This window comes from Natator depressus, chromosome 8 (assembly GCF_965152275.1).
Source record: "Natator depressus isolate rNatDep1 chromosome 8, rNatDep2.hap1, whole genome shotgun sequence".
Lineage (NCBI taxonomy): Eukaryota > Metazoa > Chordata > Testudines > Cheloniidae > Natator > Natator depressus.
In genome coordinates this window covers 103475976-103491670 of record NC_134241.1, presented here as the reverse complement: position 1 = coordinate 103491670, position 15695 = coordinate 103475976, and the positions used below count along the sequence as shown (strand labels likewise).

General features: G+C 44.3%; 1 protein-coding gene across 2 annotated transcripts in view; it reads right to left on the bottom strand.

Moving 5' to 3' along the window:
• ZSWIM5 (zinc finger SWIM-type containing 5) overlaps nucleotides 1-15695 on the bottom strand; it is a 146247-nt gene that overhangs the window by 45981 nt on the left and 84571 nt on the right. The gene's annotated exons all lie outside the window — the stretch shown is intronic.

Here is a 15695-nt window from a genome sequence, read left to right as displayed (position 1 = left end):
CTGTTGCTATTGTCCCCGCCAGCTGAAGAGGACCTGTAACATACACTCCCCACTGGAAAGCTACAAACAGCTCTGCTCTGACAGATGCCAAGCGGGTGGCTATACTCTGAAATGACTATCTGCGCAGACACACGTTAAACACCCAAACACGCAAACAGGCCGTCAGCAGCTTCATTTAACAGCCGAGTCTAAAGAGAAAAGTAGAGCAATTTTGTGCCATATCCATTCTTCCAACTGTCATCTCTGAATTTCCCGAAGGATACAGGGCCCAATCATGCCAACACTTACGCACACAAGTAAGCCCTGCATGCCCGGTGTGGTCTTATTTAGGCGACTGGTAGAACCCACATGCGTTGGGATTAAGAGGAACTGGACAGTACGTTCCGTTTCCCCGACAAGGTTATATTTTAACACCATGTAGGTTCCTGTTCAGTCTCTCAACCAGCCAGGTTGCTTTCAGCTATCACAGGAAAAACACGCTTTTCAAAAGGGCTGGAACAAACAATGCAGGGGACTGACCCTCTGTCAAGAAAAGGTGGCTTACACGTACAGCTTGGCAGTATTGTCTGCCTCTCCGTGAACTTTAAACCCATGTTTGTTTGTTCAATGAATTACATCCCTCTCAGAGCTGGGGAACCGAGCTTCAATGGAATTTCTGTTCTACAGCTACACAATGTTCTGCCTGTCAACCACACTGTGTCGAACCCTTCATATTCACAGACACAGGTAGGATTTAACATTACTGAGCTGCACTGCCTAACCAAAACGCTCATTTGTTAACTAGAGAACACACTCTCATCTCCCGGGTCAACTGGGAAAAGGCCTCGTGGCTCTTAAAACCAAGAGCACCACCAATTCTAAGGAGCCAGAAGCAGAGGAATAAATATGCCCTGTTGTTTGTGATCAAGGCTCGGCAGGTCTACAAGGCACATTGCAAACGCCTCCGACAACAGGGCCCCTCATGCCAAGAATATTCTCTCTCCCCACCCCCCCCAATTTAGAAAGGAACAGGACAAATAATTAAGTCTCAGACATGAAAATGAAAGACAAGATCAGCCAGAGAAAACAAGGAGTGAGAAATGGGGATTTCAGGGAAGGAAGGTCTTTCAGTGCCTGGCAAGGAGGGTGCTTCACACAAAGGGGCGTGAAGTTGTGGAGAGAAGATTGTACATTCATCCATCTGCTTTTGAAATTAAGATGGTAGCTAAGAAATCCCAGCGCCTGTCAGGGAGCTCTTTGCACAAGAAAGCTACCAAAGGAAATGACCAGCCATACTTGGGAATGACAGAGCCTCCCAGCAGAGTAACTCCCTGCGCTTCACAAACAAGGTATTTGGCCTTTCGCCTTGCAGCGCCCCCACACACCTGGGGAGGCAGGTAAGGATTACAGGCCAACATTTGCAGAAGAGACTTGTGATTCTGCAGGCCCAACTTGAGGCACTTTTTAAGGGCCCCACTGGAACAAAGTGCTGAGCACCCATCTTCAAAAAATCAGTCCCGTTTACAGTGTCTCATGCTGGGCACCCAAAATCACCAGTCACCTTGGGAAGTCCTGGCCAACAATCCTAACCTACCTCCGCGGGGGAGCAGCAGGGAGGGGAGCTGGAAGGCAAAATGAATGATCTGCGAAGTGTATTTACTTCCTCTCCTCCCTGCGCATAGGAAGGTTAATTGACTTGCCCAGGGTCACCCCGTATGCCTATGTTGGAGCCGGGTGTGGTACTCGAGAACCCAACTCGCGGTCCCGTGCACCTCGATCACAGCCCTGGCCTCCCTCCCCAGGGAGGATGCTCACTTTGCCCGTGTCGCCAGAGCCCTGTTAAGAACCTGTTTCAATGGAAGCCTCCCCGGGGCCTCCCATCCCCCTGAAGCAGGCGGCAGACGGCTGAAAGGGTTACAATTAGCGACGAGAGAGAGAGAGATTAAAATACATTAACTGCATAAAACCCTTGTGCGTTTGCCAACCCTCACAAAGGCTTTCCGAGACAAATTCTACCAGAGGTTTTTAATAAATGGCATCAAAACCAGCTATTCACTGCCAGTCTCTTTAAAGCAAGGCCAAACCCCACATTCGAATCTGATTAAGTGTCAAGGAGGCCTGCTTTCACTTCAGAACCAGGGGGAGAAAACAGACCTGTTCAGCAGACCTCAGCCATTTGGATCGACTAAAACCCAGTCCACGTAGTCAATAAAATCAGCTAATTTGGTAACATCCAATTTCAAAAATAGGAAGGCTAGACCAGGCTCCCTCTGTCTCTCACTTCCACTCAGGACTGAGCATGGTGTTGAGATCTATGCAGAGAGCCAAGGGGGCAGTGTATTAACTAACCGACTGGCCCTTAACGCCACACGAATCCATTCTGGCACAGCCGTGCCACATAAATCCCCAGGATAAACTCCAAAGTGTTAATGTTTTACCACATCTTCGGTCTGCGGTACTTGGCCAGCTCCTCAGTTTCACTGCCAGCTCCTTCCAGTTTATTTTTTGAATGAGTTAAAAGGACGTGAAATAAAGTTCTTTATAATAAAAAAAAAAAACCCAAACTTTCAGACCAATTATTAGCTATAAATGCTGCCTTAAAACGCTTGCTTTACAGGGACCTTGGGGCAGGGCATCATCAGTTAACTGGTGTAAATCCAGAGGAACGTCACTAACTTAAGAGAGCTACTTACTTTACACAGGTATAACTGTGGTTTGAATCTGGGCCCAGGAATGGGTAATGTGAGTTACTTTAACATGTGTGAAGGCAAGGGTGTGACTGCTCTGGATGCAAGCTTCTTGCATGCACCACTGTCAAAGCAGCCTCCATTTTGAGCGGGTGGCATTTCTGGCCCCAGGCAGCCACTACTGAACAGTGTTGGTGGTTTTGTGATGAGTATGAATGGGGTGATTCACGTTCACTTGGGAACCAGGTCATAACTGGACCCCTGCACCGGGACATGGAACTACGGTTGCTGCCTGACCTCTCTCAGTGAAGCTTGGTCACAGTCTGGCCACTAGTGGACAGAAAGCCAGTACGTTCCACACCCTTGGTGGAAAGCCAGGCTGAGGGCTTGGTCTCCAGCCTCCGCATAGAGACACTGGACCGGGAAACAAACAGGCAACCTAGGCTGAGAATCTCTGAAGCTTCTATGCATACGAGGTGCCAATCCAAACCAGAGACCCTGAGGAGCATCGTACCCTGCCATCTCCTGTCTGCTACTGAAGTGATGCTAAGGAGAAGAGTGAGCTCAATTCAGGTCCTATATTTTCATAGCAAATAAGACCATTTAATATGCCGGCATCTGCCAAGTTAATCTGGCGTTAGAGCCTTAAGTGTCAGTTTAGATTCTAGCTGTCAAGGCAGCGGCTCTATGTAAAATAAACTAGAAACGCTATACAAAATATTTATCATAAGCTTAGCTGGAAATTAAACACGGCTAGAGAGAAGAATTGGCCACAGAGGCAGAGTTATTTGGGAATATTTACATTAGAGCTAGGAAAACCTGCAGCTACCCACAGTTCCTTCATGTTCTGTAAGCCAGTGGGAGAACCATCCAAGCCTAACGCAAGGGGCAACCCCTCCTGATTCAGACAGACCAGCAGCAAGGCTGGGGACCCACCAGGCTGTCATGGCTCCAGCTCCCACTGCCCTCACTCCTCGGGGCGGGAATTTGATGAGAGGGTGGTTGCTATAGGGATGAGGAGCTCTGGAATTAGGGAGTGTTGGTTAAAGGATACAGCTTTTGCTTGTTCTATTTATTTAATTCTCTATTTAAGCACCTGTCCCTGGCTCCCAACATATAATGTTGCTGCCTGCCCAATAACACAACACTTACCTGCTACAGGTACAAACCCTAGTAACCCCACAGTCAACACCCTATGACCCATATCCCACTCCCCTCCACAAATGCCGCCTACTCAAAGTATGCCATCCTCTCATCTTCTGCTATTTGGCGAATGTCTTTTTAATGGCTGCTGGGTAGTCATCTAACCTATTTGGCAGAGTTATGCGCATTCCACTTCGACCACAACATAGCAGTATTCTCTTGCTGCAAATGGAGGGTCTTGATCATGCTGAAAAACGGACACCCTACAAGAGAGGTCATTTTCTGTTTCCCTTTGTCGCTCGAATCTGGATCAGGTAACGCCGAAGAGACCTATATTTGGCTCCGTGTTCTCCCCCCGCCGTTCAGTTTAAGAAGTTCCTACAGTTGAATGCTTATCTAGGACTTTACCTTCTGTTCCAAGCATGCATTTAACACAAACTAACTTAGTGTTTGATTTGCTGCCAGCACAGTGACAGTGCCAGGATTTGAAAATCATGAAAAAATTAAGTCTCTCAGTCGTAATTAAGGTCTTGTCAAATTTCATCCAAGCTTGACTTGCCTAAGAAACAGCTACAGTTTCTCATAACCTGCTTCCTCCCTGCCCCCATTACAACACCCCAAATATTTATACTAAGGCTCAAAATACTATGGATACTGCCCAATTTATAACACAAAATTCATGCTCCATATATAGATTCATCAAACTTGCTTCAGCAGGTCACTGCTAGGTCACAGAATGGTTAAGGGTGTTTAAATAAGGCTTGTATAAAGTTTGTACTAAGCAGAGCTACAAATGTTTAAATCACACAGAGAGGGATCAGTAGATCTCCTTCCTAAATAAACTCTATTTACCTACCAAATGGATGGGGGATAGTGGGCCACATAAAGCAGAACTACTTAAACTTCCTGCACCAGGGTGCTAACCTGTATGCAGCATCCAGAAGAGAGAAATTCCCCCTTCCCAAACTGATCACAAGCAGCTGGCTTTGGGCAGCAGCTTTACTCTGCTATGACATCTGCAGAATAAAACAAATTCAGTAAAGGGTAGAGTGGAGTTCCATCTCTGTGTGTTTCTAGCGAGCTCTCACTATGTGTATGTATCGTCCCTACAATGAGATCTAGTAGAAGATGCATATTCACCTGGGGTTTGATTTCCTGGCCTGGAGGACCCAGGAGCATCATGATCTCGACATCAGCCTAGGATGAGGTACTCTTTCTGTCCCAAACGGCACCTCCGTCATGGCTACTCTATATGCAACAAAACTTGACGGTGTTCTGACAGTTGTGAAGAATCGAGCTAGCTGACTTTCACCGTGTGTTCAAACATAGGAAAGGTTGAAAGTGAGACAAGACCACTGAGGTGTCAACACAAGTGACCTTAAAAGCCATGCTAAATCCCTTGATCTGTAGATCTATCCAACCACAGGTGCTTACACACTCCTCCAGTTTCACCACCATCGATGGAGTCCTTCACCAGAGTTCTGCAAACCCAGCTGTCTGCAATCGAACTTATTCGTGCTACAAACTCAAAGACAGCTGCAGTCAGAAACTGCCAAATTCTCTTATTTTGTAGATCTCAAAAATGAAGTTTGAAGAAAATCTGAAAGTTCAATTTGGCAAGATCTTTACAAAAGCATCTCTAATGGTGGGATCCTTAACAAACCCATTTAAAAGCACAAAATATAAAGTCGACGCACACAGATGACGTTTATCAAACTTAGAATGTTTGTTACTTTAAAACCACTGAGCTGATGGTCTTAGATTATATTTCAACCCCCAGAAGAGCTACAAAAGTAAGCGAATATATAAAAATCTGACGTTTCTACCTGAAGAGGATTGTGAATTACGCAAGTAGCAGAACATACGTTTTGATGCCTGTACAACTCCAATATAGCTCAACTGATTTTGCTCAAACTTTCCAAACCAAATTCACCTGAGACAAAGCATAGGAAGCTGCAGTCGAAGAAACAAGTGTAACCCATGCTTACTCTCCACGCCCTCTAGTGTCTGTGCCGCATACAGAGGTTGGAAAAACGTGAGAAGCTGTTAAAGCACCAGACTTGGACTCCGGAGACCTGGGTTCAGCTCCAACCTCTACCGTAGACTCTGCGTCACTCCCTGACTAACCAGATTTAAACTGTTATCCCACTTGGGAACATTTGTTCTTTGATTTGCTAGATCTTGCAAGACGGCGCATTCGTTTGTCTCCCACAAAGCAGCAGCACAATCCCTTTAGTCAGCATTTATCAAGGCCAAACCATTCCCAGAATTTGGCATAGGACCAACATGCACTGCCTGACAGAAACCAAGCTCCAGAAAACGGGCTGTCTTGTTATGGCACCGTTCTAGCCACTCTGGGATTCAGATTCACGACACCTGGGTAGCAAAGGGTCAAGTTGCTTTGCTGCTTCACTGCCATAGCTGGGACCAAACAAGAGCCAGCTGACGGGGAAATACTGACCCAGATGCCTCTCAGAGGCACTTCAGTATTCTGTAGAGACTCCCTCCATCACAGAACTTAAAGTGTTCTTCTCGGCAGCGTCGCTCCTGCGTAAAAGCAGGGAAACTGGAGCCTCTCCGGTGTCAAGCACGTAACCCTCTTTGTTTCACTGAACGAGACGGCCATGTTGGATACTAGCTTGAAATGACAAGATGAGATTGATTTATTCACACTCTCACACACAGAGTATATATATATATTTTTGCTACTAGACCGGTACGTTAAAATGTCAAGTAACTGCATAGCTACCAGGCCAATATTCTGGGAAAGCACCTTTAAGATCAATGTTAGTAACCGAAGAGAAAGCCAATATATGCTGCTTCCAGAAACCCTCAGTAATTTCTCTTTGCGTGCTGGCCAACAAAGAGCGGCTGTTGGGGCAGGCAGCTGCACGGCCTCTCTCCTTCACTCTTACAAAGCATATCATCTTACCCCATGCGCCCAGCTCCCAAGAACCCACATCTAATCAGACTAACCCAATTTCAGATCTGCGTTTGCAGCACAACAGGCCACTGTCCAATTACCAAGCTGACTGGAAAGCAGGCATGTAATAGTGATAAATGGACAAGAAAGGCATGCATCATATGGCTTTTCCTGGATGAGGTTGATTTGGCATCGGCTGGACTTTACCCTATCCTTTGTCATCAACCTTAGAGAAGAGGGATGCTTAAACTATCTTTACTGTCCTGCTCCTCCTTCCCCCAGAGATGCTGCCCTTCTAAGTCAGAGTTAAGGTCAATTATGAGGCAGTGTGCTGCGATCTGCAGAAGGACTTGCCAGTGAATAAGCAGATGTTTTGCAGTATGCAAGACTGTCAAGACTCCCAACCTTCAGACAGACAAATACTTGGAAAAACAAACGGGAAAGAAGACATGGATATTTATGGGACTCAGCAGATGTGTCCAGGATTAGTTGCAACCCTCAACACGAGTCATATAAACAGGGTTAACGTGACCCAAAATATTTCAGAATTTCCAAGCTGTCGCGGAAAGGTATTTTAAACTAAACTGAATCCAGGCTCCTTAGTGATTTTAATAAACACACACTGACTGCAGCACAAACTCATAGTGGAAAAACCATTTGTTCTTCCATGGGGTGAAACTAATAACTAGCAATGAATAATAATTGCAGCACAGAGTGTTATTTGTAACCCACTCTTGGTCACATTTCCAAGACAGAAAACACAACAGCAATGTTCCCAGGGTTAACCTAAACCAGTCAATATTTGTAATGTGTACACATGCTTTGTAGAAAGTCTCTGTGTGTGCGTGCAGTGAGAAAGGGAGGTTAGCAAACTCTCAGAAAGCTTTCTAGCTAATAGATCAATTGCTCCAGCCAGCTGAAATTGACAATTGCTCTGTCCCTGACCTTGCAGTTGGAAAGAAGATGGGCTCGTGAACTCATTTGCACATGACAATGCTCCAGCAAAGTGGATCGTCTGCCTCCGAAGTAATGGAGAGTACTTCTCCGTACAGCCCTCCCAGGCTCCATTCAAACAGCACAGGGATGGCCTTTTGTTCGTCAAGTGCAAGAAAGCTCCGCTGAAGATGTGTGCAATTAAACCCACTTTTCTTGTTGCTCTTTTGATTTCTCGGGATTCACAGAGGCGCCCTAGGCAGGTGTTGCCACACATATAGAAAATGTGTCTTTTCAGCAAAAAAACGGAAAGAGAAAAAGCTGAATCAATTGTAATTTCTGTCTGGCAAAACACAAAATCAGTGGTTAGAGATCTAATTAGAGAAGAGATGGCTCATATGAATTTCAGCCTTTTCCCTTAGAAAGCAATTTCCTCCTGTGACAAATGGGGCTGTGATCTGGTGAGACCCTATCGTGCAGGTCCCTTGCATGGTATGGGAGGCCGGCCTTTTTCTCGGCTGCAAGAACCCACTTTATTTATTTCATATTTCTTTCTTTCCCCCTCCCTTAACACCCAACAAAGCAAGCTCAAGATTCCCAGAGCAAATAAGCCATTAAGATAATACCTTGAGGAATTGTGTTGGTCAGCAAAACCTCAGGAGAGTAACAAAGGGATGAGGCTGAATTAGAAGGGTTCTGTTAGAATGTTATCCAACAGGCAGAGGAACATGCAGCACATACCATCTTTACACGTGTATACACACACACACACACACACACACACACACACACACACACGCGCGCGCCCAATAAACAGGAAGCACAAACAATTGCAGACCTAAGAAAGAGACTGCAATCCGGGAGGGGCGGAGCGGAGGTAAGAAATTTACACTGTGGCTTTAAACTGAGAAGATGTATGTAGACTTGTTTGTACTAGAGGTCATGGTAAGCTTCTCTTAGCAGCTGAGTAAGCTGGAGGGACGCTCTCCTGGCCATCTGCTCCTATCCCAGAACACCTCCTGCAAATCAAGAGTCAATCCGCTGGTTTCTATTCCTGTTAACCTCTAATCAGCCACAAGGGCCCTTCTCTGTTTTGCTCTTTATCTGAGCCAGCTAATGCGTGAAGTGGCCTTCGCTTCCCATCTGTTCCAGCATTAGTAGAGTTAAAGAACAATGAAGCTTTCCTGTCCCAAGCATTCACATACACAGATGCCCTTGTATTAACTCAATTTTCCAGTGTTTCCCACTATTATCCATACAAGATTTTTGGTGTTTGTTTATCTAGAAGCCTGAAACCGAGCTTTTCTTTTCTCTCCAGGCCTTGGAAGCTTTTCAATAAAGTCTGTACTCCAGGACAATGTTACATGTCAATGACATTTTCCCAGAAAATTCAAACAAAGTGAAGATCGGACTCAGATTGTTCCCTTATCTTGCCCAACCCCCAGGTTCTTTGTTGTCTGTTAAAAATCTGGGATGTCTCTCCTTCCTCCACCCTCCAGAATCTCCTACATCACCCAGAACATCCATCAGTCGTCCCTTAGACAAATGGATTTTTAATCTGCCCAGACGTGCAAATCAGATGGTCTCCTGCTAAGATGACATAGATTTGTAAGGAAAAAAATTCAACAAAAAACTAACAAAACCTTGGCTGCACAATGGATTTCCTTTCCTAATTTCAAGCCTGATGAACTGCACTAGTATATCAGCAAAGCAAGCTGCATCAGAATATCTGCTTTGTAGTAGTACAGACAATACCCAGAATTTGGATAAAGGAAAAATATAGCAAGTCTTCACTAAGACGTATTATACGCCTGTGTAATACCTAAAAGGTGACATGTAGTCATGCCTGCGTTCCATATTGCAGGACTAACATTTCTACTTCATGGGGGTGTCTAATCTGAAGAACAGCAAGCCTTAATACCTAGAGAAAATAAAAATGAACACTGGTTTGTGTAATAAGTTTCTATAAAGAGCAGGGGAATATGGCTGCTTTGAATCTAGGCAACATAGAGGAGTGTTTGTGTGCTTGCAGATCACCACAGCTCAGCCTTCTCTTGGCTTTCATTAATGGATGTATTGGAAGGCTGAATGCCTAATCCAGTCTCGTAAATTCACACAAAAACCTTATTCTGATATTTTTCTCAAAAGATGCATTTGGTGCTGCCATGGTTCGCTATAAGCCTTGAGAAGTCATTAATGAGAAAATTTTTACCTCTGGTACAAATTCAAGTAACCAGGTTCTGTTTTACACTGATCAAGATTGTAAAATGGAGCAGGCCAAGTTACAAATTTTTACTATATGCAAGAATCCAACCCAAGAGTCGCACAAAATGCCACCACACACACAGAGGGCCAAATCCTGAGGTGGTGTAAACTGCCATAGCTCTATTGACTTCAGAGGAGCTACCCAGATTTACACCAGTTGAGGAACTGGCTTACAATACATAAAAGGTTTTTAATTAGAAACTGCTTATTATCAATCCATAAAATCATTACCACTACAGCATACCTGATCTTCAGTGTGTTTGAAACCTAATGACATTCTCTGTGTGGCCTTTTTAATATGGTGATTCATGCATACGCCACAGAACGCTTCAGTACCACAAAAATAATCCCAAATGCTAAAGCAATGTGCCTACCCATGTCTGATTCCTTTTCAAAAACAATGACGTTTCCACTGACGATCCCCATCAAGCAAAAACTAGACACTTTTGTTAACCCAGCACACCTGAACTGTCTGGGGCAGCAGGAATTTCAAACCCCGATCCAATTAGCACAGAGCTTTCAATTTTATTGTAAAACAATTTAATCAAACCCAGCCGCCCTGGCTGTCACTGTAACTGAGTCACACCTGCAGTATGCAAATACAGCTCAGTAGTCCATGTTCAGATTTGCTTAGGGAATCATATAGGGCTAAAAGCATTCAGATCTCATACAGTGGCTCAGAGGAGCTGTTCTTCAGGGGGAAAACCCCCAGTGTCAGCAACTCTGTCTGAATAAAAATTGAGTTATGTCTGCATAACCCTGTTAATCTATCATAGTTTCCTTGTACCCATTGTCCCAGTCTCCCGGTTTACGCTCTTGTCACTATGTACCCTCTTGTAGGGAAAGAAGTTACTTTAGAGCATGGTAATGTCCTTTTCATTCCATACACTCATTCTCATTGGTGACCTGCTTTTTGGAGACACAGCCTCCCTACTGTGTCTGCAACTTTACCAGGCCTTTTGTTCTCTTTACAGGCTTATATTTTGCCTCTAACCAGAGGAGTGCCTTGGTGACAGCTTGTAAGCATGGCTGAAAATGAGAGGGTTGATCCAGATCTGCATATGGGGGATGTGCAAATGGAAAACAACTTAGAATTAAAAACACTATTAAATAAGACGTTGTCATCTTCAAATTGCAGCTGCCTTTGCCAAAATCACGAGAGTTCGGGATACGCTCATCTCTGCTGCTAGGAAAGGGAAATAATGTCAACCATTGTTACAATTCAAAATGCACTGGAAAATGCCAGCTCCACATAACAGGACGCTGAAACAGGAAAGCACTGATGGGTCTAATATTGCTATACAAGAATACAGTGTTAAATGCGCGCACACACACGCATACACTCACTGAAAGGAAAAGTATGAAAGCGATGAGAAGCAGAATTATGTGACAAACTGCACTTCTTACACACATTGCAGGTCAACTGCACTCTGCCCACTAACGCACCTGAAGACTAATTCTGCTATTCCAAATATCAGAGCAACTTCCAAAGAGCTGCCTTTAAAAAAAAATACATACTAACCAAGCCTCCATGAAAGCCTCTTCTTCTCTCCACACAAAACAAAACAAAGGGCTCAGAGGTGTACGTCCAGTAGCAGGGGAAGGGTCCAATGTATTGTGACCCGTTGGGATCAGGAAGGGATATTTTATACCAATGAAGAGGAATGGATACCACCCTCTGCAGTTCCCATATCAGACCTTAAAAACAGCAGTACTTCAATGTATGGGAAAGCTCTCTGGTACAATTTTCCTGGCCCTCCAGAAGCCTACACGGTTAGACAAGAAGCAGTTAGGCAGCCTAGAATTACAGAAAGCCTGGTCAACATTTCTCAAAAGGAGAATTTAAAAATGTCCTTTTACAAATATGAAGAATTATGCAAGAAATGACTTTTTCAATATTTTGGCAACATTTTATTAAAAAATAGCGGTTACCAAAAATCCAGGGTTTGGCAAAGAAAAAATTTCACTAACCACTGTGACAAAAGTTCCTCCTCTGCCTTGGTGGGTCCTGCGCTTATTGGCGGATTTTCTCGCCTCAGAGGTTCACGGCAGCCCTCAGTTTAGCCACTTTCGTGGCTCAAATCTGCCATTCACTCAGTTAGCCTCATCACTGGCCAGCATGGGGAAAGGAAGAAGAACAATCCCCACAGTTTCTGCTGATCCACCTAGTGGATCGGGGAACAGGCCAGAGACCTTCCCCTCTGGTGGAACCCACAATCCAGTTCAACTCCTCCGGTATCAAGTAGGGATGGGGGGATGGAGGAACCCGGGCCCACCCTCTACTCCGGGTTCCAGCACAGGGCCCTGTGGAAAGCAGCTGTCTACAGTGGCTCCTGTAACAGCTACGTGACAGCTACAACTCCCTGGGCTACTTCCCCATGGCCTCCTCCCAACACCTTCTTTATCCTCACCACAGGACCTCCCTCCTGACGTCTGATAATGCTTGTACTTCTCGGTCTTCCAATAGTATGCCTTCTCACTCTCAGCTTCTTGTGTCTCTTGCTCCCAGCTCCTCGCACGCACCACAAACTGAAGTGAGCTCCTTTTTAAACCCAGGTGCCCTGATTAGCCTGCCTTAATTGATTCTAGCAGCTTCTTGACTGGCTGCAGGTGTTCTAATCAGCCTGTCTGCCTTAATTGTTTCCAGAAAGTTCCTGATTGTACTGGAACCTTCCCTGTTACCTTACCCAGGGAAAAGGGACTTACTTAACCTGGGGCTAATATATCTGCCTTCTATCACTCTCCTGTAGCCATCTGGCCCGACCCTGTCACACCATGTTGATAGCTGTTTTAATAACATTTTGGGTAAAAATTTAAATTCATATTTTTCACAAACAAATTAAGAAAAAACAAACTCAAAAATGGACATGGATCTGTTTTAAGGCCCACAAAATGGAAACGACTGCAAAAATTTCAACATTTCCATAGATTTTTTTCAACCAGCTCTGTTACAGAGCATACTACCAAACACATTTTTATTATTTAAGACTGAAGTCTTTTTTCTAAAATATCCATGTCACATGAAGAACAGCATGAGGTGGCTTGATTGGCCTGTGTTTCAGATACACTACATGTCATCCTCATGCTCAGAAATGCTCTCCTCACCTCAGGGTGGATAAAAATTGATGACTTTAAAAATACATCAAAATATCAATTTTTAAAATGTAAATTAAATCTTTTTAAAAAAACATTTAAAATCAAATTTGAAATGATGACAACCTATGGTAAGGTCTAAATTTATTATAAACTATTAAAATAATTTTAATTAAATACAAACAATAATATTAAGCAGTATTAAGCAGAAAGTCAAACTACTGAACACTAGCTAAGCCCCTGGAACCACAGTTAGGGCTGGTCTTCACTACGGGGGTAAGTCGACGTAAGTCGACATAGCTTAGGTCGACTTACCCCGCTGTCTTCACGGTGCTGAGTCGACAGGAGACACTCTCCGGTCAACTTCCCTTACTCTTCTCAGAGAGCTGGAGAATCAGGGCTGAAAGGAAAGCGCTCTGCCATTGATTTAATGGATCTTCACTAGACCCACTAAATTGATCCCTGCTGCATCGATTGCAGCAGCGTCCATCTCCCCGGTAGTGGAGACAAGCCCTTAGTTGAAGTGTTAAACCAGCTTTTGACAGCAGAATCCTCTTCCACAGGTGAAGAGAGAATATTTCTTCATTTCAATTGATCCTACTAGTTCAGGTCAATGACCAATTCATTCAATGGGAGCTAAAAAAGCAGAAAAGCTCATTTTTCTCTTCCAGTCTATGAATAAAAACTACATATGAGAGAATGAGATCTACTAGTTCTAAAATCTTGAAGGACATAGTGACCAGAAACAATCAGTTCAATTCACTAACTACAGGTGGCACTTCCTTTGTTTAATACATCAGTTCCCTCTCTGGCTGCGGGTGGGGAAAGACTTACAGATAGCACGCTTCGCCGAGATGTGCCTCTCGCCCAGACAGTCGGAGAAGGAACGAGGACAGGAGACACAGTTCTCGAAATCCAGGATTCTGTTCTGGTGAAGGGTTGATTCCCCCAGACCAGGGAAGTTACCTACCATACTAATTGATACTACACAAACTTATTTAACTAACTCTATAAACTACCATAAGCTATCTACAAAGCATGGAACAGCTCTCTTAGCGTGCCAAGAGTGAAGAAGGAATGGGGGTTCCGACGCAGACCATGCGGCGGTAAGAGGGAACTGGAGTGGCGTCAGCCCACTCTGCCCCTTATATCCTCGGCAGGGAGCATGTGGAGATGCACTACACACTTGCGGGTCAACGGACACTGCTTAGAAACACTTCCGGACTCAGGCGCATGTGCACCCACATGGGGCATACACATAGGGTATCCCTCAAAGGAGAATGCCGACAGCACAGAAGTATGTGCAGGGAGAATGGGGCTGATTGTGGCTGGGAAAACTGCTGCAGCACCAGCAAATTGAGAATATGAGTCAGACTGGGGAGGAGTCAGCCATTTACCGACCAAAGGACTGATTTTCAAAGCAGGAAAACAAACACACACACACACACAGTGTGATGCTCTGATACCACAGTTATGAATGAGAAATAATTCCCAAGAAGAACGCTTCCTTCACAAACATCAGGCCCCATTCTGCAGCCAGGAGCCCTCAATTCCCATTGACGTTAAAAGGTGTTGAGGATGCTCAGCAATGCGCAGGATCAAGCACAAAATTATTAAGACAAACAGGCAACGGGCAGGATTCTGCAAACTACGCCGTGGCAGTCTGATCCCATGCAATGTCAAGGAGACACAAAATTCCAAAGTCAGCCAACCCCATTATAAGAAAGAGCTTGGGAATCTTATCTAGCAAGATCAATGAAATTCATCACAGCATTCACACCTAACATTCCCTCACAGAGTAAAATCCCAAACTTCTGGAGTGCATGACTAACATGGGTGCTACAGAAACATCAAAAAGAACTTAAAGAGTTCCAGGCAAAACAATGGTTGAACAGTTCATGCGCAGAGTTTGGATCACGTTTGGTTAGCAGGAAATCATCTATTTCTGCCCCCAATACACAACAACAGTGTTACAGTCGTGCTTTAAAAGAAACAACAACACTTGAATCTCATTGCTCCAGTGCGACCCTTCTGGCTAGTCAGGTGTGGTATTGAGGGGCTTTAAAAGTTGGAATCTTTGCCAACTATCCCTGGTGGAAAAGAAGGCTATTGTGACAAAGCCTAGAGGAAGAAACCAGCTTCTTCTAGAGAGGAACCTTGAATTGGAGAAGTATGCCGTGGGGGCTGAAACATACAGGAATGCATCGGCTCTATTTTATATTGAAAGGTCAATCTTACTCCATTGCATAGCAGTCTTCAGAATAATAAAAGGCTATAAACTGATAACCAGTGAAATCTGATCCATCACTTCTTTGTGTTGGAGGCAGTTAACCAGCTGCCTCCCTAAAACTCATGTTTCTGATTAAAAACATCTGATTAACAGATTTTTGCTGGAAAACATTGTTATTCAATACACAGACTATACTGCAGTCGCCTTCCTTTGCTTTTGGTGCAGTGCAAACATCTAAAATGACACCGCACAATGACAAGATCTATCACTGGGTGAATATGGCTACAATACAAAAAACAAAACATTTAACGAAACTGTCACAGACAACTAAGAAAAGATGTCTGTCCTCGCTAGAGCCGATAAAAAAATACACAAAAAAAGAAGAAGTGAGTTACACAGCTAAAGCAGAAGCCATAAAACTGAAGGGAAAGGGAAAAAATTG